Raw genomic sequence first — 1,680 nt, 5'->3', positions numbered from 1 at the left:
GACAGAATTGAGAATGAGGAAGAGAGTTTTGGGTCAGGCCCCAGAGGGTGGGGAGACAGAGAGGAACATTTTGAGCAGAACGGTGGGGGCTTGGCCAGCACGGGTCACCCCAGGAATGCAGGTCGCATAGGCAGGATTGCGGAGCATCCAGTCAGGGCTCTTAGACACAAGGCCTGAACCGCTCCTGAGCCGGTTTAAACAGAAGAGGGGAGTTTGAGTCCACAGGGCATGGGAGGGGCTGCCAAGTCTGAGGACAGCCTGGGGCCAGGAGCCGCCTCTCCCGTCCCCGTCCCTGGCCCTGCTCTCGCCTTGTTTGCTCCGGTCTTTACTCTCTGCAGAGCTGCTCGCCCTCTGCTTTTCCTGCCCTTGATGGAAGAGGATGCCCTCACTGCTCCCAGCACCATGGCCCCCAAGTGTGCAAGTCACCGGGTCAAATCCTTGGCAGAAACAAGCTGGAAACTGTCCTGATTCTACTTTCCCAGGAAAGGCTGACCCAGCTCAGGCCAGGTCCTCCCCACTCCTATTCAGAATGAGGGTCTCTGCATCCCAGACCATGTAATAAGAGCTGGGCTGTGCTCCCCAAAACCTGCTGGGGGTGAGTGTTCAAAGAAGAGGTGTGCCCTTCCACAGAGAACCGGAAAACCGGAGCATAGGTGGATTGGGGGGTGGGGAGTGGACACGGAGAGTGACTTGGTAGATCTCGGAGAGAAGCTGGAACAGGAGGCCGTTGCTCTACAGTGCGTTTGATGACTGGTGTCTGGTGTTAGGTGGTGCCGAGGAGCTGGGGGTGCTTTGAAGACCTCCGGGACAGGATCCGATGCCCCCAGGACCCCCTTGTCCCACACCGGCTCCTCTGCTGACACAGACACACAGCTGTTCTGATGGCTGCTCTTGGCAATGATGGCTTTTTCTGCTCAAGCCCAGTCCTAGTGTCCCCTGCGGGTAGAGAACAGGCCTCCTCTCCATTCCTCAGTGACGTACCTCGGGGCTGACGTCTCGTGACTCATGCCTGTGCGCAGAGCCACTCCGGCCCCAGAGGTGGGGCTGCAATGGGTGGAATGTGGCAGCTGTTGAACATCTGGCTAGCAATGTAGCCCAGCAGCTGAGCGGTGGGAGGTGGGGTGGCCCCTGCCTTGCAGAATGGCTGAGGGGAGGAGGGCCAACCAGCCTACTGGCCGGGGCAATAGGCCATCTGAGGCCGAGCCGGGTCGTGTGTTATGAGTGCTGTACTCTAAGTCAGCTCTCTATGAGGGCTCTAAGTCGGCTCTGGTCTCTGGCCTCCGGGAGGAACGGCTCCCATCAACCAAGGGTTATAACTCCTAAGCCCTTCTTCCCTCCGAGTTTTTACTACCCGCTTAAATCCCCTGCAAATAATAAGTTACACCAGCCCCTGCTTGGTTAGAGGTGCTCGTTTCAACCATTCTATAGATCAGGAGACTGAGGCTCAGACAGGTCAAGTGCCTTGCTCAAGGTCACACAGCTCGGCCAAATGCAAACCCCATGGGCGAACGAGGAAGGAGTATTCCTGGATCCAATCCCCAGGGACAAGCTCTGGGGGGAAGGAGGAGCATTACTAGTGACCAAGTGTGCCATTTGCCCAGGGCAGTCCCTGTCTGTGCCCGTGACCCCAACATAATTATTAGGAGTGCCACCTTTTACTCTCAGAAACGTCCTGATTTA

The sequence above is a fragment of the Pteropus vampyrus genome, unplaced genomic scaffold (assembly GCF_000151845.1).
Source record: "Pteropus vampyrus isolate Shadow unplaced genomic scaffold, Pvam_2.0 Scaffold158, whole genome shotgun sequence".
NCBI classification, from domain to species: Eukaryota; Metazoa; Chordata; class Mammalia; order Chiroptera; family Pteropodidae; genus Pteropus; species Pteropus vampyrus.
This window is presented reverse-complemented; position numbering follows the sequence as displayed.